Source organism: Bombina bombina, chromosome 5, assembly GCF_027579735.1.
Source record: "Bombina bombina isolate aBomBom1 chromosome 5, aBomBom1.pri, whole genome shotgun sequence".
NCBI classification, from domain to species: Eukaryota; Metazoa; Chordata; class Amphibia; order Anura; family Bombinatoridae; genus Bombina; species Bombina bombina.
In genome coordinates, this window is record NC_069503.1 from 544,440,322 (window position 1) to 544,466,196 (window position 25,875).

A 25,875-nucleotide genomic window follows, 5' to 3' on the forward strand; every position below is an offset into this window, starting at 1 on the left:
TGAAGGAAGGGACCCTGAATCAGGCGATCCTTCCTCAGAGGTAGTCTCCAAGGTGGGAGAAATGACATCTCCACTAGGTCTGCAAACCAGATCCTGCAAGGCCACGCAAAGGCTATTAGAATCACTGACGCCCCTTCCTGTTTGATACAAGCAATGACTTGTGGAAGGAGAGCAAACGGAGGAAACAGGTATGCCAACCTGAAAACCCAAGGAACCCGCCAGAGCCTCTATCAGAACGGCCTGCAGATCTCTTGACCTTGAACCGTACCTTGGAAGCTTGGCATTCTGATGGGATGCCATTAGATCTATCTCCGGCACCCCCCATTTGAGGACCAAGCTGGAAAACACCTCCAGATGGAGTTCCCACTCCCTGGGATGAAAAGTTTGTCTGCTCAGAAAATCCACTTCCTAGTTGTCTGCTCCTAGAATGTGTATGGCAGATAGACAGCAATTTTGGGTCTCTGCCCACTTAAGAATCTGAGTAACCTCCTTCATGGCTAAGGAACTCAGAGTTCCTCCCTGGTGATTGATGTAAGCCACACAGGTTATGTTGTCTGACTGAAACCTGATAAACTGGGCTGAGGACAACTGAGTCCAAGTCCATAGAGCATTGTAAATTGCCCTCAACTCCAAGATGTCGATGGGAAGAGCAGACTCCTCCCGAGTCCAAAGGCCCTGTGCTTTTAATGAATTCCAGACTGCTCCCCAGTCCAGCAGGCTGGTTTCCATGGTCATGATCACCCAGGAAGGTCTCCGAAAGCATGTGCCCTGAGACAGATGTTTCTGAGAAATCTGAGAAATTCTGAGCAAAAGGAATGATGTCCATGTAAGCCACCATCAGACCGATTACCTCTATACATTGAGACACTGAAGGATGAGCAGTAGCCTGAAGAGAGAGGCAAGAGGAAATTATTTGGTTTTTTCTGACCTCTGTCAGAAAAATCTTCATCAATAGAGAATCTGTTATGGTCCCTATGAACACTACTCTTGTAGCAGGGCAAAGGGAGCTTTTTTCCAGATTCACATTCCATCCGTGGAAACAAAGAAAAGACAACAATATCTCTGTGTGAGATTTTACTTGATGAAAAGATGGTGCCTGAACCAATATGTCATCCAGATAGGGTGCCACAGCGATTCCATGAGAACGGATCACTGCCAAAAGAGCCCCCAGAACTTTTAAAAAAATTCTGGGAGCCGTGGCTAGACCAAATGGAAGGGCCACAAACTGGAAATGTTTGTCCAGAAAGGCAAATCTCAAGAATCTGTGATGGTCCCTGTGAATAGGTACATGAAGATACGCATCTTTTAGGTCTATGGTTGTCATGAACTGACCCTCTTGTACTAAAGGAAGAATGGAGCGTATAGTCTCCATCTTGAAGAATGGAACTTTGAGAAACTTGTTTAGACAATTCAAGTCTAGAAAGGGACAGAAAGTTCCCTATGTTTTGGTAACCACAAATAGATTGGAGTAGAACCCAAGACCCTGTTCATGCACTGGAACTGGAACTATCACTCCCAGGGAGGAAAGATGTTGTATACATTTCAAGAACGCTTCTCTTTTTATCTGGTCTGCAGATAATCTTGAGAGAAGGAATCTGCCTCTGGGAGGCAAAGTCTTGAATTCCAATTTGTAACCCTGGGATACTATGTCCATAGTCCAGGGATCTGGGATATCTTGTATCCAGGCTTGAGAGAACTGAGAAAGTCTTCCCCCCACCTGATCTGATCTAGGATCGGGGGCAAACCCTTCATGCTGATTTGGAATTAGCTTCAGGTTTCTTTGATTGTTTCCCCTTGTTCCAAGACTGATTGGATTGTTCCTGCTTGGAAGATGAAGGGGAAGGCTTTCCTCTGAAGTTACAAAAGGAACGAAAATTACTCTGACGTCCTTTAAGCCTATTCTTCTTATCTTGAGGTAGAAAAGACCCTTTTCCACCTGTAATATCAGAGATAATTTCTGTTAAACCGGGTTCAAACAAGGTTTTGCCCTTGTAAGGAATCACCAGAAGCTTGACTCTAGAAGAAATGTCCATGGACCGGGATTACAACCATTACGCCCTGCAGGCTAGGACAATGAAACTAAAAGTTTTAGCTCATAATCTAACAAGCTGTAAAATGGCATCTGCAATAAAGGAATTGGCCAATTTAAGAGCTTTAATCCTATCTTGAAATTCATCCAAGGAAGTCTCTACTTGAAAAGAATCAGACAAGGCATCGAACCAATAAGATGCCACACTAGTCACGGTGACAAAACACACCGCAGGTTGCCATTGGAGACCTTGATGAACATATATCTTTTTAAAATATGCCTTCAGCTTCTTGTCCATTGGATCCTTAAAAGAGCAGCTATCCTCAATAGAAATAGTGGTTCTCTTAGCCAGAGTGGAAATGGCCGTTTCAACTTTGGGTACAGTATACCAAGGGTCTTTAATGGATTTCTCGCCAGGAAACATTTTCTTAAAAATGGGAGATGGAGAAAAAGACACCCCTAGTGTCTCCCATTCCTATGAGATAATCTCCCTAGCACGGTCCGGCACAGGAACATCTTCCGAAGTGGAAGGTTCATCAAAGAAACTATTAATTTTACTAGATTTCTTAGGAGTGACAACAACAGGGGTATCAGAGTCATCTAAAGTAGCTAAAACCTCCTTTAACAATACACAAAGGTGTTCAAGCTTAAATCTTAAGGATACCACCTTAGTCTCAGAAGAAGGAATTATACTGTCCGAATCTGAGATTTCACCCTCAGAAAGTCCCGATGTATCTTCCTCATCAGACTTATGAGAAAGGGCCACTTGAGAAGCAGAACTGAGGACAGGCACCTTACTTTCTGAATTTCTAGATTTCCTCTTGCATTTTCCCTGTAATCTGGGAATGGCAGCTAATGCTGCAGATACCGCCGAAGATACCTGGGCAGCAACTTCTGCTTTTAAATAAACTCCACTAGAAGTTATAGAGGAACCACAGGGTACTGCATGTGACACCATTGAGCTTGGGAGATAGCAAGAGAAAGCTGAGGTATTATTTTAACAGTATCATCCTGAGAGACATTAGGCTAAAATTTTTTACCTTTTACAAGGTTTTCTTGACACATGAAGAACAAAATTGCTTTGGAGCTGCAATTTGTGCATCTAAACATAATTCTTGCTCCAAATCTGACATGTTGTGAAACAGTAAATAAACTTGTACAGATAAGTTTCAAAGATTTTAATATTCAATTAAAAAAAGCCAAGGAAAAAATACACTTTAAATTTTATCCCAAATTTGGATCGATCCCCAGCTAGAATTATGTGATAAAAGTTTAGAAAAAACATTTAATAAACATCAAATAAACTTCTAAAATACCCTTCAGGCAACCCCCCACCTCAATTATTGAGGAGCCTTAGAGCAACCAATTAAGCCCGGATCACCCAGAGATGGAGAAAAAAACAACAACTTTTTCTTTACAGTAGAAACGTTATGAAGTAAAGCCGGTCATGTGACCGCAACTGCCATTATGTTGTCTGACTTTCAAATTACTGCTGCGACACAGAGAGACACTACTTCCTGGTACACTGAGTACCAGAAATAACCGTTTTTTTAACCTGACAGTTTAAAATGTTGCATCGTTTTATTTTAAAGCAAAGGGGAAATGAATAAGCTGCTGAAATAGAAAATGTAGCCTTACTTTCAGTTTAAACTTGTATTGTTTTATAAAGTAATATGTGTCAGAAAATAAAGCCTAATAAAAACATTCTTTTTCTTTTTAAAAGAGTTTAAATGTTAGTCTCACACATGCTACAGTGCCTGCTTTATGCCCCAGTGTAACTCATACAACAGGATTATCTATGTCCCAATAAAAAAGCAGTGTCTTTTAATTTGTTAAGTACATGGTCTCCCCAACTGGAAGAAAAAGCACTTACCTGCTCCGCTGTAGACAGTAACAAGGTATGAGAAGACACAGTTCTTCACAGAGACCTTTGAAAAAGAAAGAACAACGTAGCCAACTCTGGCTTTCTAAACTAGGGCAGCAATTGTTAGGAAAACGCAGTAAGTACCTCTTACAAGTTCCTAACTGCTTTAAAGCCACCACTACCCGACTGCAAGGAATGACGTGGAATACGGCTATACCCCAAAACTTGCTTGTAGATGAAATCAAAATTTTTCTTCAGACACCTAAACTTTACCTCCTCCATGCACCGAAGGCAAAGAGAATGACTGGGGGTTGTGGGTAAGGGAATGATACTTAACAGTTTAACTGTGGTGTCTCTTTGCCTCTTTCTGCTGGCCAGGAGTGATATTCCCAACAGTAATTACTCAAGCCGTGGACTCACCATATCTTAGGAAAGAAAAAATCAACACAACTTAGGTTGCAAAAAGTAATAGGGCAGAATCTTCTATTTTTAAGGCACTATCTACCTGATGTGGATTGTTTTAACATGTTAAGCATTTTTACAGTTTAAGAAAACAGAAATCTTTATAAAAATGAATGTTTATTTGACAGATACATGTTAAAAATAGCAGACCATTTTTCTAACTTGTCCCAAGAAATTTCAAGGTCGTCCGGGACCACTGGACGACTGGGTTTTTCAACCCCTGCATATATATGTTAAAGGGGCAGTCTACTCCAGAATTTGTATTGTTTAAAAAAGTTTTGCATAACCAAAAGGATTACTTTATATCTAAGCCTTTGCAGACTGTCCCCTTACTTCAGATTTTTTTGACAGACTTTAATTTTAACTAATCAGTGCTGACTCCTTGGTAACTCCACAGGAGTGAGCACAATGTTATCTGTATGGCACACTTGAACTAGCGCTGTCTAGTTGTAAAAAACTGTCAAAATGCATTAAGATAAGAGGCGGCTTTCAAGGTCTTAAAAATTAGCAAATGAGCCTACCTAGGTTTAGCTTTCAGCTAAGAATACCAAGAGAGCAAAGCAAATTTGATTATAAAAGTAAATTGGAAAGTTGTTTAAAATTGCAAGCCCTATCTGAATTATAAAAGCTTTATTTTAACTAGACTGTCCTTTTAAAGCTATTTGCAGCCATTTTTTTTTTCAAACACCTTATACCATATACCTTTGATACCTTATACGTTTTTTAAATATATTTTTATTATTTTATTTCTATAATTTTTATCAGACAGTGTTTATGATTGTAACTGTACATGTATTGATGTTGTGTTTAATTCAGCATATTTTTCTCTCCCTACCCTTTATGCGAGCTCTGAAGTCGTGCTAACCCAGCAAGCATAATTTGTGATTGCTCTTGAGCAAACAAATTTACCTTCAATTCGTAATATGCACGCTATTTCAGTTGCACACAAAAAAGCCAATATCACTTGTGCACTACAGTTAATGCTTCAATTATAATCTAGCCCTTAATGGGTATTAAAAATGTTGCATATATTATGACCATCAGTCATAAAAAATTAAATAAAAAATGAAATGATGGTGATAAGCTTCATACCGCACAAAATCCAAGGGCTCAGAATACGTGCTTGTGCACGCTTTCCCCATAGACATCAATGGGGAGAGAGTGTTAGAAAAAAAACTAACACCTGAAGTGTGGAATGAAAAGCTCCGTAACGCAACCCCATTGATGTATATAGGGAAAAAAAAGTTAAGTTTAAACCTAACACCCTAACATAAACCCCAAGAGGCCCATTTATCAAGCTCTGCACATATAGCTTGAGGGCCCGTGTTTCTGGTGAGTTTTCATACTCGCCAGAAACGCAAGTTATGGAGCAGCGTCTAAGACCACTGCTCCATAACCTTTCCGCCTGCTCAGATGAGGCGGACAGAGATCGCCACAATTCAACCCGTTCGAGTATGATCGGGTTTATTGACACCCCCCTGCTGGTGGCCTGTGTCAGTCTGCAGGGGGCGGCATTGCACCAGCAGCTCACAAGAGCTGCTGGTGCAATGCTGAATACGGAGAGCATATTGCTCTCCTCATTCAGTGATGTCTGTCGGACCTGATCCGCACTGTCGGATCAGGTCCGACAGACCTTTGATAAATAGGCCTCCAAGTCTAAACACCCCTAATCCGCTGCCCCTAACATCACCACCACTAATAAAAGTTATTAACCCCTATTTCGCCGCTCCCCAACATTGCCACCACTAAATAAAGTTATTAACCCCTAAACCTCTGGCCTCCCACATCACTGCCACTAAATAAACCTATTAACCCCTAAACCGCTAGCCCCCTACATCGCAAAAAACTAAATTAAACTATTAACTCTTAAACCTATCACCCCCTAACTTTAAATTAAAATTTCAATATCCATATCATAAAATAAATAAAAGCTTACCTGTGAAATGAACAAAAACTAAGTTTAAACTAACAATTTACATAACATAACAATAACTACCAATTAAAAAAACTAAATTGTGGGGGTGGAGCTGGCAGCAGTAGAACATGGTCATAAGTGACTAGAGCTCCGTGAGAGACTTTCCAGGTGGGCTGTATACAACAACTGGGATCTGAGGGGGACGGAAACATTAGTTTAGATAGGGCGCACAGAGCGCTAAGGCCTAAACCTGTGGTCACAGCCCCTCCCAGAGATATAATCCTACGTTGCCACAAATACACAGACAAAGAGAGGATAATACAAGAAGCCAGGAGGAAAACGCTGATAATATTTGGAGAAGATTCCCTTCAGATTTATGCAGATTTGAGTCCTATAACACTTGCAAAAAGAAAGGAAGCAAGATATTTGACTTTGCATTTGAGGGACCTGGGAATAACCTATAGATGGGGTTCCCCTTTTACATCAGAGTCTCTAAGGGAGATAAGACATATATATACAAGGACTCAGAGGACATTCCACCTCCTTCACTGCCTAAACTTTCAGAAGCTCTGCAAAGTCCACAAACTCAAAAGTCATCAGAACCTAAACCACAGCATCAAAAATGGACCATGGCTGTAAAAAAGAGAAGAAAGCCTTCAACATCTATAAGTGAAGCTGCTGGTCATTCACGTGATCCACCTTGACCTATGAACTCGGCAACCATCAGGATATGATAAGTTCCATATTAAACTGCCCCTTGGTTGGACTGCCGAGATAATAATGCTATATAGTTGTTTCATAAAGTTTCCTTTTTCGTTACATAATTTTCAGATAGCTCACCTGGAAAGCCGGGTTCTCAAATGGTACCTATATCCCCCCCCCCCCAGTTTAAGATTGCCCATGAGTTCAGTTATTGGTTCTGATAAGTTTATAGGCTGTCTGTTGCTGCACTATGTAACAATAAGTGTAGTTATAGCAATGTTTGAGTTAATTTACAATAGATCCAACTTTGGATTCCTCTACTGGGTCTCCCTTATCCAATTCTAGACCCCCTAACACAGTCCTTAAATGTTTGGAGAGTTTAGGTCTAGTAGACACGTGGCAAATTTTACATCCAACACAGAGGAATTATACATTCTACTCTCACCCTTAGTCGGTGTACACCCGTATTGATCGCCTATACCTAGATAGAGCATTCCTAACACAGCTCAAAGAAGCAGATATTTTGCCCACAGTATGGTCAGACCATTCTATGGTTACCATGCAACTTGACTGGCCAAGTAAGTCGAGCACACAACACATATGGCGAATGGATGATTCCCTACTCCATTACCCAGCTACAGTCGAGCCTATCAGGAAAGCATTGATAGAATATTTCCAGATAAATCAAACACCGGAGACAACCCCAGACTGCTTATGGGAGGTGCATAAAGCTGTGTTTAGAGGGGAGTGCATTAAGCATGTGGCCTTTAGGAGGAGAACATATAACGCTGGAGTTAATAAACTAACTACTCATATTCACGGCTTAGAGATGCATCATAAAAATAGACCCACGGATCAGGCAACGTATGCTTGCCTGGTAAAGGCGAGACAGGACCTGCATGCAATACTAACTAAAGAAGCTCACAGAAAAGCACTTTCACTTAGGAAGACATACTTTTATGAAAGCAATAGATCAGGGCCTTTTCTGGCGAAATTACTGAAAGCTCAGACTCAAATTTCACAGATACACAAACTTCACACACCGGATAATCAACCTATATATGACAGTAAAGACATAGCCAATCTATTCGGTAGTTATTATGCCAAGTTTTATAACTTAGATTCAGACTCTTCCCCTGAACATTTAGAGTTATTGAGAGATTACATTAGAAAAGCGGACCTTCCCAAGCTAGATCAGTCCCAAATAAATAAATTAGATAGTCCTATTTCTAAAATAGAAATTCTAAAAGTAATAAATGAACTTCACTCTGGGAAAATCCCAGGGCCAGATGGCTTCTCAAACACCTATTATAAGATGTTTAAACAAATATTAGTCCCACATCTCTTTTCCTTATTTCATACGCTAGATGAGACAAATAGCCTACCCAAAAATATGTTATTAGCGCATATCGCAGTAATACCAAATCCTGGTAAGGTTCCTACAGACCCGAGCAACTATCGTCCAATTTCCCTTTTGAATGCAGACCTAAAAATTTTAGGGAAAATTTTATCAAAGAGGCTTAATAGCGTCATACAAGAATTAATGCACACGGATCAAGTGGGGTTTGTCCCCAAGAGGGAGGCAAGGGATAACACCCTTAGGTGTCATCCCTTACAATGGAGGTACTTGCAGCCAGAGTCAGAGCAGACTCAAATATTCAGGGTATAAAAATAGGACCCCATGATTTCAAAATTGCCCTTTATGTGGATGATGTCCTTTTCACAGTAACCTCCCCTTTAAAATCGATTCCGGCCATTATGACAGAAATTAAAGAATTCGGCCGTTTTTCCAATTTTGCGATAAATTTACAGAAATCAGAAATTCTTAATATATCCTTAACGCAGCCAATCTATTGAAGTTTAAATAATATATGTCCACTTAAACTACAATCCAAAACCCTGAAATACCTAGGTATACAGTTGTCGCCAGATAGGAAAACTTTGTTTGAAACTAACTATATGCCTCTGTTGAGTGTGACTCAACGGGACTTGTTAACCTGCACTACCAAACCCATCTCATGGTGGGGGCGGATCCAATGTATCAAAATGACCACGCTCCCAAGAATATTATATATTCTACAGACACTCCCTATGACTCTCCCACAATGGTATTTAATTAGACTGCAAAAACAAATTGACACATTTATTTGGGGAACAAACAAGCCGAGGATAAACAGGGAAACTATGTACAGAACTTTAGCGACAGGAGGTCTAGGAGTTCCTTGTATATCGGTATACTTGGAAGCAGTGACATTACAAAGAGTGTTGGAAAGAGTGAAACCACTGTGGCAAGGGATAGAATCACATTTTAAGGGAATACTGACAGACGGTTTTGAGTTGACCCCTAGAATAGCCCTACTTAATGATCAACCACGCATCACTTGTAAGCTGAGACTCACACTAGTACAAATGGGATTAAATGGAGCTAAATCTTTAATTGCACTCAAATGGAAATCACAGGATATACCATCCATAAATGTATGGAGACAAAAGGTTACAAGTTTACTAGCGCTGGAGGAATACGGTTATTTAAAAAGACAAAAACTAAATACATTAGCTGACATAAAATTTATATGGGAGGATTCCTTGCTGATAAGGGGGGAAAGACAAATGAGAGGGCAGTAGTCTCGAGGGTCCCGACCTGTTTGAAATGGTTCTCTAGATATTTATTATTCAAGTCTATAGTTTAGGCTGTCTTTAGAAGGAATATTACCCTTAATGAGAGATCTAAGGACATTTCCCAATGCGCATAATTGGAGTGGTTCGAAAAGAGTAGATCTAGATATATGGAAATTCTATGTTACTGAGCACAAGAAATTAAATAGTACTATTGTTATGTAAGAGTTATTTTGAATATATGCATCTGTATTCAGTTAATGTACACAGACGGATGGAGAAAGGATTATTTTAATGTACAATGATACTTTTGGTTTGCTTTTATTTCCAAGGTCTGTAATCTTTTAATTATTTTCAATAAACAGATGAAACAAAAAAAAAATTACTCATGAAAAAAAACACCTTACATTACTAAAAAAAATAAAACATACTAAATTACAAAAAATAACAAACACTAAATTACGAGAAATAACAATTTTCCAAAATAAAAACAATTATACCTAATCTAATAGCCCTATAAAAATACCCCCCCCCCAAAATAAAAAACCCTAGCCTACAATAAACTACCAATAATCCTTAAAAGGGCCCTTTGTAGGGCATTGCCCTAAAGAAATCAGCTCTTTTACCTGTAAAAAAGTACAAAGACTTCCCCAACAGTAAAATCCACCACCCAACCAACCCCCCAAAGTAAAAAACCTAAGTCTAACAAAAACCTTAAAAGGGCATTCAGCTCTTTTACATTGCCCTGAAAAGGGCATTCAGCTCTTTTAAAAAAGCCCAAGCCCTAATCTAAAAAAACCCACCCAAAAAGATTTAAAAAAAAAACCTAACAGTAACCCCCAAAGACCTACTCACAGTTTCTGAAGTCCAGACATCCATCTTCATCCAGGCAGTAAGAAGTCTTCATCCAGGCGGCAAGAAGTCTTCATCCAGGCGGCATCTTCTATTTTCATCCAGGCGGCATCTTCTATCCTCATCCCGGCGGTGTCTTCTATCTTCACCCCGGCGGAGCCTAGTGGATCCATACTTGAAGACATCCGGCGTGGAGCGTCCTCTTTATATGGTCAAAATGGCGTCCTATGCATTCCGATTGGCTGATTTAATTCTTGAAATTCAATCAGCCAATAGGATGAGAGCTACTGAAATCCTATTGGCTGTTCAAATCAGATCAAAGATCCAGTGTACGGCGGTGACCGTATGAAGAGGACACTCCGCACTGGATGTCTTCAAGGATGGATCCGCTCCGCGCAGCCAGTATGAAGATAGAAGACGCCACCAGGATGAAGATAGAAGACGCCATCTGGATGAAGATAGAAGATGCCATCTGGATGAAGATAGAAGATGCCGCCTGGATGAGGATGGATGTCCGGACTTCAGAAACTGGGAGTGGATCTTCGGGGGTTAGTGTTTTTTTTTTAACTTTTTTTTGGGTGTTTTTATTTTTTAGATTTAGGGTTTGGGCTTTTTTAAAAGAGCTGAATGCCCTTTTCAGGGTAATGTAAAAGTGCTGAATGCCCTTTAAGGGCAATGCCCATAAAAATGCAATTTTCAGAGCAATGGGTAGCTTAGGTTTTTGTTAGAGTTAGGTTTTTTATTTTGGGGGATTGGTTGGGTGGTGGGTTTTACTGTTGTATTTTTTTTACAGGTGAAAGCGTTGATTTCTTTAGGGCAATGCCCTACAAAAGGCCTTTTAAGGGCTTTTGGTAGTTTATTTCAGGCTAGGGTTTTTTTTTTATTTTGGGGGGGCTTTTTTATTTTTATAGGGCTATTAGATTAGGTGTAATTGTTTTTATTTTGGATAATTTCGTTTGTTATTTTTCCGTAATTTAGTGTTTGTCTAAAATTACAAAAAATGAAAAATACTAAATTACAAAAAATAACTAACTTTTTTTAGTAGTGTTAGGTTTTTTTAATGTGTAATTTAGTTTTGTTAATTGGTAGTTATTTTAGTTTTAGTATAATAGTTTAGTATAATAGTTATGTTAGGTTAATTGTTAGTTTAAACTTAGTTTTTTTTTAATTTCACACGTAAGTTGTTTTTTTTTAAGATAGGGATATTATAAAATTTTTATTTAAAGATAGGGGGTGATAGGTTTAGAGGGTTAATAGTTTAATTTATTAGTGGCGATGTTGGGGGGCTGGCGGTTTAGGGTTTAATCGGTTTATTTAGTAGTGGTGATGTGGGCGCTGGTGGTTTAGGGGTTAATAGGTTTAGTTAGTTGCTGCAGTGTCAGGGAACGGCGGAATAGGGGTTAATAACTTTATTATAGTGGCGGGTTGGGCGGCAGATTAGGGGTTAATAAGTTTTAAATAGTGTTTGCGATGCGGGAGGACTTCGGTTTAGGGGTTAATAGGTAGTTTATGGGTGTTAGTGTACTTTTTAACACTTTAGTTATGAGTTTTGTGAAACATTTTTGTGGCGCAAAACTCATAACTACTGCTCTCAGATGGCGGCATGGATTGTGTCGGTATAGGCTGGAACGCAAGCATTTTAGCCTCACCGCACAACCTGTAATACCGGCAATATGGAAATCAGAGGCAAAAACGTAATTTTTTTGAGTGGAGGATTGACGTTGCGTTACAGGCTAAAATACTTGCGGTATAACTATACCGACAAGACTCGTAATCGATGCGTTACTGTTTTTACACTGAAATGGCCATTTTTTCAGCGTAAAAACCGTAACGCAAAACTCGGAATCTAGGTGAATGTTATTTGTTCGGTAAACAACAGAAATACAATAAAATCCATTGGCATTGAACTCAAAATGTAAATTCAATTAAAGGAGTACAAGTCAAGTCAATAACTATGACAACCTGTCCATGATAATTATTTTGAATGTATCAAAGTTTTGAGAAATGATATGAATCTAAACTAAGAATCACTGATACCTAATCAGTTATAATCACATTCTACAAATGCAGCTCAATCTCAGACTCTCTCCATCCTCAAATATTCTAGAATGTTACACATCAAATAAATGTCATAGCCAAAAATACAGGGATCACGTTGAGGATGTAAAGTTGAGAATAAAATGATAGAGGGCAAGGCAGCAGAGTGAGTTTACCGCTGTCAGCTCTGTATGACAGTTTAAAATTATTTCCTTGGATTTATACATATAGGATTATACCTATTATACCATGCTTCCCTGCCCAATACACATTGTGCTGAAACAATTCAAGAAAATTTGTCAGGCACAATGTTCCTTGTAAGAAACAAAGATGGATTTATTCAACTAAATTATATCTCTCTGGATTCTTTGTCATCTTAATTGTGCTTTATTAAAGCTTCCTGACTCCCATCACAGCTGTATTCAAGCTTAAAGGTCTGTAGATTTCTGAAAATTGGCATCTTGGCTATCTAACCTTACATTCTTTTTTTTTTTCATTTCACATAAATTTTAAACATTCTGTAAGACGTTTTTCCTGTAATTTAAATGTTGCTTAGAGATTTGTAACTAAATTTAATAAACTGTTAAAGTATGATCATCATTATTTAATATGCTGCACTAAGTTTACAGTGTAATAGAGCAAAAAAACTTTATTAAAAGTAAAGGCAATATTTTGTAAAGACACAGGACCAGATTATGAGTGAAGTGATATTTAATGCTCCTGCCCGAGCGTTAACTGCACTAGAAATAAGCTTTTTGCACTCATTGGGTTGTGCTCATATTATGAGTTGAATGTAAACTATTTTCTCTCGCTCTCACGCTAATCTGACGAGTGCAAAAATACGAGCTTACAATTTTGCGTGCGCATTCACGTATTCCCCCATAAAAGTCAATGGAGCAAACCCGATTGCATATTCTCATGTGCGCTAATCCGACATGAAAATATCGTTATTTCACATTCCAATGTTCTTCACATAACAGAATATGATCTTTGTGTTCATAAATAAATATTTCTACATATATCTGTTTTTTGCACAAATATATATTTATGCCTATATATATATATATATATATATATATATATATATATATCTATATATATATATATATATATATATATATACACACATGATTATCTATAGGTATAGATATATACAGATATATATTGGGGTATCTATTTATAAATACTTAGAACATATTCTGCTATGTACAGAACATTTGAATGTGAAATATTTGCATTAAATATACATACAAATACATACAGTATGTACACACACACACATATATATATATATATATATATATATATATATACATACACACATATCAATATTTAGACATGTATCTGTATGTATCTCTATGTTAAAGCCCTTAGCCTGCCTCATATCTTTGAGACCCTATAACTTTTGTTTGCAATATTTTTTTTATCAGATAATGTTATTATGAGTGTAACTGTACTTGGTATATGTATTTTTAATGCGTTTTGTGCAACTTTTTTGTCCTGCGAAACAGTTAACTAGAGCTCTGAGGACGCGGTAATCTTTCTAGCCTAAATCGTGATTTCACTCAAGTGATTGTGTTTACTTTCAACTTGTAATACAAGAGGTAAACCCCTTATCGCTCATGCATAACTGTTAGCGCTCCTCTCCTAATCTGGCCCACTGCTGGAACATCAAGCATCTTTTCAATGATTTCACAATGTTGCCTGCAACATTATATACAAAACAGGCCATATAAAGTGGTCATTTTTGGGACTTTGTATTCAAATAGAAGAAAGGACAAATGATATATATTCAAATGTCAAAGACTGGCAAGGCCGCACCAATGCACATTTTTAAACATACTTGTATTTATTGTGAGAACATAAATTAGAACCAACACTTTAAAGAAACCTATTATAGCATAATATCACATCACATACATTTATAACATACAGAATTAACATTAATCCATTGCTGATTTAAAATTTAGAAGCACTTAGTGCAAATAGCATGCTTCCCAGCAACTTAAATTGAAACAATTTTCCTGCAAGGTATTTGGAGCACTTAGTGCCAAATCATGCTCCAGGTGAAAATCGGGCAAAAGCTAATAGCAGTACTCGACATAGTATATTCACTTCCGAAATATGTTATAATCGTTCATTTGGACAATGATCAATCCCAAAGATTTTCTGCAAGAAACGAGTGCCAATTTCACACATAAGGCAAAGTCACCTATCTAATCCAAACGAACAAAAAACAGCTAACCACACTTGCTGCTTTGCAAGAGAAAGTCCCAGCTTTTCAGGTGACAAAATCCCCAAATTCTTGTTCGCCAGTAAAGTTGCTATATTCAATCAGCAGTCATAGTGGGTAGCGGTCGTAACTTGTGTCTATAATTTGTGTTGCTTAATCACACAGCTATTAACTGCAAACTCTGGATGTGAATCAGCAAAATTTCGGCATGAGGTCTTTCACCAAACACACACCATGTGTAATGCCAGATGATGCGTTTCGCCCCTCCCTCTTTGGGGTTTGGCCAGGGCTTCCTTAACCTTATATATCCATCATTGAGCCACAACGGCTCCTTTATAGTATCCATAAATCACATGTATAGTCAATTAAAGCTATATGAACACATATCTGGTGATATTTTTTTCCTTGTTACATTTTATATTTTCATGTGGAACTACAACTTTTGAAAAGGGCATCAATATAATGAAACCAATTACATACTATTAACTGAATGATATTTCATTCAGTTAAACTAAATGCAAATTACATATTATTTTCAAACACCTTTATAACAGTCGAAAATACACATTTTTATGCAATTAACTGAACTTGGGAAATCATTACTTTATAATCACACCAAAGCTAAATTAGATATTTTTGTATAATTTTATATATAGCAACTTGTTACAAAAAACAGGCTTATTCCATTTTTTCATTTAGCCCCTTTGGGGGTAAAGTCTTGAACCTGTACATCCATTTTGCTTCTTGTTGGAGAAGAACTCAATCATAATTTCCACCTCTCCTTTTTGGTTTTGGGTGTTCAATCCCTATCACTTTTAAGTGTGTTTTGTCTGCACCATGACATTCCGAAAAATGCATATCTACTAGACTGTCTTTATCCTTTTGTTTAATGTAATTTCTATGCTCTTTCACTCTGTCTTTCAGCTCCCTTAATGTTTTGCCAACATAATATCTGGGTCAAGGACAATACAGTAAATAGATGACCCCCGAAGTATGGCAAGTTATCTATTGTCTTATTTTATACGTTTTTTTTGAGGATTTGTATCCAAAGTCTTAGTTTTTTGTATGTTACTGCAATAAGTGCACCTTTTACATGGATGACAACCAACTCTCTGTTGCTGGCTACTTAGCCAATTTGCAGGGGATGCCCTTTATCCATACGCAAAATGTGCCAGTGTTTACGCAATATGTGCTATATCTTACCCCAATGACAATTATATGTGGTTATTAAACGCACCAAATTTGCTTAATCTTTTTCAACACTTTTAGTACTATAAAGCATATCTTGTCTATTTATAATACATGCTCTTACCCATGCTTTTTTAATATTCCTATTTGAATATCCCCTTTCTCTAAATCTACATGCCAGTTTGCCTGCTTGTCTCTCAAAAGCGGCTTCAGTGGAACAGTTTTGTTTCAAACATAGAAACTGTCCCACTGGAATACCATCCTTTAATTTATTTAGGTGATGACTAGCAGCGTGGAGTAGACTATTTGTGGCAGTGTCCTTACGATATACTTCAGTATGTATTGCTCCATTTTGTTTTTTAATTTTTAAATCCAAAAAGGTAATCTTATCTTTACTCACTTGGTGAGTCAAAAAATATTGTAAGGATTTTTATTTAATTCTGTCACAAAAAACTCCACTTCCTCAACGCTGCCATCCCACAAAATAAGACTGTCATCCACAAAACACAGCCATAGGAGCACGTGGCATCCACCCAGTCTGACATACACCGAAAAACATCTCGCACTTCCCAGAGGCCAAGATGTAAGCAGGCATAGGTGGGTGCCCACAAAGCTCCCATGGCTGTGCCCCTAACTTGCTAATAAAATTTTCCATCAAAGGAAAATATATTATTCTTTAAAACAAAGTCAAGGAGTCTCAAAACCAGCTCAGTGTGTAGCTGTACTTAATGTCCTCTCAATTCCAAAATGTATATGGCAGCTGCCAGACCTACCTCATGTGGGATTGAGGAATAAAGAGATTCAACATCTAAAGCTACAAAAATATTTTTTTCACTTATCTTTACATTATACAGTCTGCACAGGACAGCATTTGTGTCCTGTACAAAAGAACTCAAAGTAGGTAAAAATGGTTTCAAAAAAGTATCTAAATATTTGCTAATACCTTCAGTTGAGGACCCCAAACCCGAGACTATGGGCCTACCAGGAGGATGTTTTAGATTTTTATGCAGTTTTGGGATGCAATAAAATGTTGGAATAATGGTGAATTGGCATGTAGATTTAGAGAAAGCGGATATTCAAATAGGCGTATTAAAAAAGCATGGGTGAGAGCACATATTATAAATAGACAATATATACTTTAAAGTACTAAAAGTGTTGAAAAATTTGAAGCAACTTTGGTGCGTTTAATAACCCCATATAATTGTCATTGGGGTAAGATACAGTTACAGCACATATTGCATACGGATAAAGGTTTATCTCAATTTATCTCATCGAACCCTTTGATAACTGCAAAAAGAGCAGTGAGTCTTACGAACAGTTTGGTACATTCTGAATTTGAAAGAAGGGCATCCCCTGCAAATTGGCTAAGTAGCCAGCAACAGAGAGTTGGTTGTCATCCATGTAATAGGTGCATTTATTGCAGTAACATACAAAAATCTAACGGCTAGATTATGAGTTTTGCGTTATGAGGGGTGCGGTACTAACTTGCACGTTATTGTCACCGCTCACTTACCTACAGTGCTGGTATTACAGGTTTTTACAAACCCGGCGTTAAAAGGCAAGAAGTGAGAGTAGAGCAAAATTGTGCTCCATACCGTACTCCAATACCAGCGCTGCTTAAGTCAGCGGTAAGCTGGTTTTTCGTGCTCGTGCACGATTTCCCCATAGACATCAATGGGGAGAGCCGGCTGAGAAAAAGTCTAACACCTGCCAAAAAGCAGCGTAAAGCTCAGTAACGCAGCCCCATTGATTCCTATGGGGAAACACATTTTATGTTTACACCTAACACCCTAACATGAACCCTGAGTCTAAACACCCCTAACCTTACACTTAACCCCTAATCTGCCGCCCCGACATTGCCGACACCTGCATTATACTTATTAACCCCTAATCTGCTGCTCTGGACATCGCTGCCACTATAATAAACATATTAACCCCTAAACCGCCGCACTCCCGCTTCGCAAACACTAAGTTACACTAACACCTAACACTACACTACAATTAAATAAATTCCCTAAATTAAATACAATTAAATAAATTTAATACAATTACCTAAATTACAAAAAAAAAAACACACTAAATTACAGAAAATAAAAAAACAAATTACAAGATTTTTTTTTTTAAGAATTTTTTTTATAAAGGTTTTTGTACATTGACAAAACAGAAAAAAGCAATAAACAGTAGACATACTAGGAATTGTCAGGCTGAGGCATTATAATTATTAAACAATGAGAGGCTGTCTAGTTTCAGAACTAGTCAGTTGAAAGTAATAACTTGTAAGCTGAAGATATAAATTGAGACATATTCATAAAAAACCAACAATCCCAGTGTCCATGGTAAAACAGGATGCTAATAAATGAGACCTAATTTTTTCTTTTTTTTTTCTTTCCTACCCTTATATTAATTAGTATGTAATGGTAAGTGGAGGGTTGGGGGAGATCAGCAGACAGAAGCTGCTTTAAATTAAGGGGGGGCGGGCATTCTAATTATTGGTATAGACAATTAAGGGGCCAATATTGAGCTCGCAGTTATATGAAAGTAGTAGCTGTAAACTGGGTACATAGGAAAATAATAAATAAAATATCAACATAAGCATAGTTTAAGATGTTGTTAGTGAGGGTTAGGGAGGCCATTCTTGGTTCAATTATTTAACTTAAAGTGTGTGGGCAACAGGAATGGGTATAGTGTACATTAAATATAGGAGAAACAGTACAATATGAGGAGGCCCACCATATGATTGGGCAACTAGAGGAGATTATAAGGAACAATAGTAAGCTAGCTCCTTGTGAAACGAATGTAGTAAGGATAACTACAAGGAAAATAAAGAAACTCTTGGTATTTTTTAGGCATCTGGAGGGGGTTATACTGGTCCAATGAAAGGTGACACACCATATGACAAATATGAAGGGATATTTATAAGATCTCATTAATCCCCTCCAGCAAGTCATAGTTGGTTATAGAAAGAGCTATGTTCGTAAGGTAAAAGTTAAAGGTCCAGTGATGTCCTCTCGTGTTTTCTATTTTAGTTTACTTTGTGCAGGACCTAAATGCGTCTAATAGCTAGGAGAAACTTGTTAAAGAGATAATAAAGTTGTATCTCTAGAACTGGCCACTTAATGTAGTTATAATCCTCCATGAGCCTAAATATTTGGCTTGTGCCCTCAACTTTCTGGTAGCTTGTTTAACAACCATGTATCTGTTAGGTTAAAGAATATAATGCCAAAAATAATTAAGTGGCAAACTGTGTAGCAAGGCATACATGAAATCCTGTTTCTCATAGATCAGGAGAAAGGGTGGATATCTGTAGGTTTGAGGGAGCACAGTAGAGTAAAATAAATAGATTTAAATATAGATGTACTGTTTTTAGAAGTACAGTCTAGGTCTCACGTGAGATGTAGTGAGTACTATCCTTCCACTACATGAAGTAGTCTGGAGTGGTTAGTTATGTGCATATTGTACGTAGCCAGTATGTCCCTTAAATTTGGCCAAATATTGCCTTGAATATTAAGATATAGGCTAAGGAGAGTAATATACTATACAGTTGCTAAAAACATAAACCGTATTTTCCAAATTAGATGTATATAAACTATCTCATTGAATTTTCAAATGCACGCATGAGGGGAATGAGTTATATGGTTGTAGGCATGCCTGTATATTCCACCACAAAGATAATAGGTGAAAGGCTGAATACCCAGCAGAAGATGTTATCTAAATCTATGTCAGGCTACAAACAAAAGAGTATATACAAGATAAAACATTAAAAAGGATGGGGTGACATTGAGGGAAGAATGAGGGAGACAGACTCCATCAGTACATTCAGATTTTCAACCCACCCCATCAGCTGTGAAACTAAGGGGGAACGAAAGTAAGTGTCCCAGAGTCTTTTCTGAGCTCACTGCAATGCTAAGGTCCGTTGGTACAGCACTATAATAGTGAGATTTGAGGACTTCACTGAGTATTTGGAAGCATCTTTCAAAAGAGAGGGTCCCTTTGTACGTGACAGTTACGGTACTCACAGTGTCCGCAAGTAGGCTGAGTATGGTGGTTGGGTTATGCTCTGTGTGTGGCGTAGGTATGGGGAGAGGCCTTGTAGCACCACATGTTGCCGTAGTAATCTCCGGATCCTCCGCGATCGGCCAGCTCGCAGCAGGAACTGGAGCTATCCCAAGCATATCTAAGTGCCTTTCAGTTGCCGTGGGGCAGAAAATGCTGTGAATGTGAGGCTCTGGCATATTCAGTTCAACACAACGTGCAGCCGGTTTTCCCACTTCCTCCGTTCCAATGGCATCTGTGTCTCTCTTCCTGCATGGGTCACGAATCACATGTAAGAGATCTTGGAAGCAATTTTGCATCTGCAGCTCTAACTGTACAAGGAGTAATTGTATCGCAGGGTACTGGTCCTCTTCCATCTTTCAAGTAGGCTTTAAGTAGCGTGAGCTTAAGTTTACACTATGTTTGAAGTTGCTGTAACCCAGGCAGCCAGGGGGGGTTAGAAGTTTGTGTGAGGTTTGCCGCCAACACTACCAGCGGGCTAAATCAGGTCTCTGGAGGTCTGGGAGGAACAGTCCCAATAATTTGTATAATTTTGTAGGTTAATAACCCAATTATAGGGTAGAGTGGGACTAAACCTCCTGATTATATGGCAAATTGTTGAGGCAAGTTCAGAGAGCTTCATAAATTGGGACTGTTCATGGCCGCTGCTTAGCCACACCCCCAAAATTAGAAGATATTTAAACTAATTACACCTAATCTAATAGCCCTATCAAAATAAAAAAGCCCTCCCAAAATTAAAAAAAACCCTAGCCTAAACTAAACTACCAATAGCCCTTAAAAGGGCCTTTTGCGGGGCATTGCCCCAAAGAAATCAGCTCTTTTACCTGAAAAAAAAATACAAACAACCCCCCCAACAGTAAAACCCACCACCCACACAACCAACCCCCCAAATAAAACCCTAACTAAAAAAACCTGTAAGTGGATCTTCAGGGGTTAGTGTTAGGTTCTTTTAAGGGTTTATTGGGTGGGTTTTATTTTTAGGTTAGGGCTTTGGGCCGCAATAGAGCTAAATGCCCTTTTCAGGGCAATGGGGAGCTTAGGATTTTTAGTTGTTTTTTTTTTTTGTAATTTAGGTAATTGTATTAAATTTATTTAATTGTATTTAATTTAGGGAATTTATTTAATTGTAGTGTAGTGTTAGGTGTTGGTTTAACTTAGGTAAGGTTTTATTTTACAGGTAAATTTGTATTTATTTTAGCTAGGTAGTTAGTAAATAGTTAATAACTATTTAGTAACTATTCTGCCTAGTTAAAATAAATACAAACTTGTCTGTAAAATAAAAATAAAACCTAAGCTAGATACAATGTAACTATTAGTTATATTGTAGCTAGCTTAGGGTTTGTTTTATAGGTATTTAGTTTTAAATAGTAATTATTTAGTTATTAATAGTAGATTTTCTTTAGATTTATTTTAATTATATTTAAGTTAGGGGGTGTTAGGGTTAGACTTAGATTTAGGGGTTAATAAATGTAGTATAGTGATGGCGATGTTGAGGGTGGCATATTAGGGGTTAATAAATATAGGTAGGTGGCAGCGATGTTAGGGGTGGCAGATTAGGGGTTAATGATATTTAACTAGTGTTTGCGAGGCGGGAGTACGACGGTATAGGGGTTAATATGTTTATTCCTGTGGCGGCGATGTCCAGAGCGGCAGATTAGAGGTTAATTATTCTATTTTAGTGTTTGCGATGCGGGAGGGCCTCGGTTTGGGGGTTAATAGGTAGTTTATTGGTGTTATTGTACTTTTTAAGCACTTAAGTTATGAGTTTTATGCTACAGCATTGTAGTATAAAACTCATAACTACTGACTTTAAAATGCGGTACGAATCTTGACGGGATAGGCTGTACCGCTCACTTTTTGGCCTCCCAGGACAAGCTCATAATACCGGCACTATGGAAGTCCCATAGAAAAAAGACTATACGCAATTTGCGTAAGTTGATTTGTGGTAAGGCCAAAAAAGTGTGCGGTGCCCCTAAATCGTCAAGACTCGTAATAGCAGTGGTAGTAAAAAAGCATTGTTATTAGGCTTAACGCTGCTTTTTTACTCATAACGCAAGACTCGTAATCTAGCCGTAAGACTTTTGGTACAAATCCACAAAAAAAATTATAAAATAAGACAGTGGATAACTTGACATACTTTGGGGGTTATCTATTTACTGTATTGTCCTTGCCCCAGATATTATGTTGGCAAAACAGGAAGGGAGCTCAAAGACAGAGTAAAAGAGCATATAAATGACATTAAGCAAAAGGATAAAGACAGTCTAGTAGCTAGGCATTTTGCGGAATGTCATGGTGCAGACAATACACGCTTAAAATTGATAGGGATTGAACACCCAAAACCAAAAAGGAGAGGTGGAAATTATGATAGAGTTCTTCTCCAACAAGAAGAAAAATTGATGTACAGGTTACAGACTTTATCCCCAAAGGGGCTAAATGAAAAAATGGGATATGCCTGTTGCTATATATAAAATGATACAAAAATATCTAATTTAGCTTTGGTGTGATTATAAAGGAATGGTTTCCCAAGTTCAGTTAATTGCATAAAAATGTGTATTTTCGGCTATTATAAAGGTGTTTGAAAATAACATGTAATTTGCATTTAGTGTACCTGAATGATATTGTATGTAATTGGTTTGATTATGTTGATGCCCTTTTCAAAAGTTGTAGTTTCACACTAAAATATAAAATGTAACAAGGAAAAAAATATCACCAAATTTGTGTTTATATAGCTTTAATTGGCTATACATGTGATTTATGGATACTATAAAGGAGCCGATGTGGCTGTGTGATTAAGCGTTGGGCAATACAAATTATAGACACAAGTCACGACCCCTACCCACTATTACTGCAGATTGGATATAGCAACTTTACTGGCGAACAGGAATTTGGGGATTTTGTCACCTGAAAAGCCGGGACTTTCTCCTGCTAAGCAGTAAGTGTGGTGAGCTGTTTTTTTTTTGTTTGGATTAGATATGTGACTTTCCCTTATGTGTGAAATTGGCACTCGTTTCTTGCAGAAAATCTTTGAGATTGATCATTGTCCAAATGAACGATTATAACATATTTCGGAAGTGGATATACTGTGTCGAGTAGAAATGTGAAATTTTGGAATATTGTATGGTTGAAAATTTGGTGGCATTTGAGTGGTGTCAAAGGTAATTTTTGTGTGTTAAGCAACATTAAGTAGGCCAAAAAATACGCTGAGCAGTTTATTTGCTTGTTGGACGGGGGTGCATACTGGGGATTATTACCTTGAGGTTCAAGGGGTGTACCTCCTGGGTTTCCAGGGGAGGTTAAGTTCAGTGATGAGGCTGAGTGGGGTTAATCGAGGCAAGATGGTGGGCAAGCACTGCTGGTTTATTGGGTTCCTTGTTATTTATTAATATTGATGGATCTTATGTTTTTGATATGTTTATAAATAAAGTTTGAGCTGCAGCCTTTTATAACCCATACTTGGTGACAGTCAACACCAGAATTGTTGATCTTTAAAAAGATAGATAATCCCTTTATTAACCCTTCCCCAGTTTTGCATAACCAACACAGTTATATTAATATACTTTTTACCTCTGTAATTACCATGTATCTAAGCCTCTGCAAACATTTCAGTTCTTTCAGTACTTTTGACAGACTTGCATTTTAGCCAATCAGTGTTTACTCCTAGGTAACTCCACATGCATGAGCTCAGTGTTATCTATATGACACCCATTAACTAACGCCCTCTAGTGGTGAAAAACTGTCAAAATGCATTTAGATAAGAGGCAGCCTTCAAGGTCTAAGAAATTATTAAGAATACCAAGAGAACAAAGCAAAATTAATGATAAAGTAAATTGGAAAGTTGTTTAAAATTACATGCCCTTTCAGAATCATAAAAGTTTATTTTGGACTTGACTGTCCCTTTAATGTCTTCTATTACGAACAATAGCCACATAGGGTCAAGAGCAAAATGTGTAGAAATGTGTAAAACTTTGAGGGTGTTTCACCTAAAGGTCTGGAATTCTATGCACATGTGTAACAATGGAATATTATAATGTGGAAAGTTTGGTGGTAGTTGAGTGAAATTGAAGGCAATTTTTGTACATTAAGCAACATTAAGCAAGCAAAAAATGAGCTTAACATGATTTATTTGCAGTGTAGGAATTCAAAATTCATGAAAATTCTAGAATAGGTTTGGGCAGTGATAAACTTTTGCTCTTGCAAAGCTTGTTTTAATTAGTTGTGGTTTAGGCATTTTTTGGATCAAGTACTTTTTTACATAATAAAAGAAAAAAAGGGCACCTTATAGCATAGCCATGTCTTCAAGTATTATCTGAGTAGCAAGATGTGTGTATATGAACTCACATTTTGTGTTGGCACTTGTGTTGGTAAGTGCATATGGGCAGGCTGACACTTCCAGCTTTCAGCTCACTGTCTGTTCGCGGGGGCGGTATCCTCTGTCACTTATTGGATGTCAGCTCCTGATGACGTAGTTTCTGTGTGCTGGATGCTGGCGCCTATCGATGCTCCATATACCACTGCTATAACTGGTGTATATAGGGGATCTATGTCTCAAAAAACGATCACGAGTGAGCACACACCCAAGAGACAATTGTTAAAAACAAGTTTAAAGCAAAGCATTTCTCAGCCGGACACGGCCTATTAACAATAAAAAGGCGCTAATTTATACATATGTGTCTAGATGTTTAAATTTCAAAAGGGCCAACCAGAGGTTGCAACATATGGATGCATAGTAATAAGCATATTGTGATGAAAGGAACATTTTGTCCGCAATAAAGATTATGTTTAAAAACGTTTCACCTGGAGTGTTTTTTTAGCGTCTGCGCTGCAAGGCATCAAAGTTGGCCCAATATAAAATTTATTTTTATGGATTCATCTAAAACCTATGTATTTCGCACATCACATATGCTTGGTGTACAGTAAAATATATATAGTTATGCATTCTATAACAATGCACATGTTTGGCAAAATGCACCATATAAAATGCACATATTAAACACATTGAAATTTTTTATTATTGTGATTATTATTATATTACACCATTATATTATTGCTTGGTATATGTTGTTCTATTTTAAAATGAATTGTATTGCAATCTAATAGAAATAACAAAAATTATGGATAAAATCATATAATAATATATTAATAATACCGCTAAAAACTTGTAAAAAGACAAGCATGTATATATACTAATTAATATTTATCATAATACCAAATAAATATCCCATATCTAAATTTCTGTGGGTCATATTATTGACAAAATATTATGATATAATATTAAATATATTGATAAAACCACTAGAAGTATATATAAATACAAACATGTCTATATACTAATTAATATTTATCATAATGCCAAATTAATATCCCATATCTAAATCTCTGTGGGTCTTGTTATTGGCAACATATTGTGATGATATTTTAATAGATGTGTTGTTCATGTGGTGTGTGAGTGGTGTGTGGTGTTTGACCTTGTAATCTTATATGTGTTGAAAATGGGTTGAGGTGAATAAGTGAAAATGTATGTTTGATAGGAGGTGATTGTCTGGGTTAGAGATGTGTATTTGATGGGAGGTGATTGTCTGTGTTAGAGATGTGTGTTTGATGGGAGGTGATTGTCTGTGTTAGAGATGTGTGTTTGATGGGAGGTGATTCTCTGTGTTAGAGATATGTGTGAAGGGTTATGAGAATGTTATGGTGATGAAGTCTCATTAAATGTGTGATATAGACCTGGAGGTGATGTAGGTAATTTCTAATTTGATAAGTGATAAAATATATTTGAAATAATTATTATTAGTATGTGTGAGAATCTATCCTTTTAAACTGTAACTTGTGATGTCTGTGTTGGGTGAACAGGTCTGTGTGATACTGTGATGTCATATGGTTCATAATATGTATAGTTGTTATTAATTCCGATTATCCTAATATTT